The following is a 769-nucleotide window of genomic DNA, read 5'->3' as shown; positions in this document are numbered from 1 at the left end:
CAGCAGCCCGGGGAGGATCTGGACCGAATCCGGGGCAGAGCCACAACAGGGGCTGTGCTCCAGCCCACGGGTTGGGGGTACCAAGCCATGCTCAGGGCTTCCCACCTTCCCATGGCAGCTCTCTGGGAAGTGACAGGACGTCCCTTTTGGCGTCAGAAGCGGTGACACTGTTGTGTAAATCTAGATAGAAATGGCAATAAACTCTACTTTTTATATAAATATGTGCCCTAAGCTGTGTGTCTGTAGCTGGAAAGCAGGAGAGGTGTTGGGGAGGGGCTGGGGTTGCTGGGATAGGGTTGGTGAGAATACTGAGCTGCAGACCTGCTGGGGTGTCAAGGGGACAGTTCCCCCCTAGACTATCCTGGTTGGACCAGGATGGGACTTTGGAGCTGTGAGCAGGCACCCCCTTCCCCAGGGGCTGGGTGTGCAGTTGGGAAAGGTCCTGATCTGACAGGTCTTTGTCCTCTGTGTCATGCCTGTGACCAGAGGTGTGTGTGGGACAGGCCAGGGGACGCAAGTGGGAAGGAAGCTCTTAGGCTTTGCTGAGCTCTGTGGACCCCCAGTTCTCTTCCTTGGATGTTCTTGTTCTGTTGCTCCTCACAGGCATCACTGATCCTTTTTTTAAAATGTATTTTGTTTTCTGAATCATGTTGAAACACAGGGTGAGGGTCAGAGAGGGAGTCAGCTGCGTTAAACAGTGCTGGATGGGGACTGGGGATGCCCCAACCCTATGCTCAGGTACAGCCAGCCTTGGATTCAACCCCATGGG

This window comes from Merops nubicus, unplaced genomic scaffold (genome assembly GCF_000691845.1).
Source record: "Merops nubicus isolate BGI_N331 unplaced genomic scaffold, ASM69184v1 scaffold35171, whole genome shotgun sequence".
NCBI classification, from domain to species: domain Eukaryota; kingdom Metazoa; phylum Chordata; class Aves; order Coraciiformes; family Meropidae; genus Merops; species Merops nubicus.
This window is presented reverse-complemented; position numbering follows the sequence as displayed.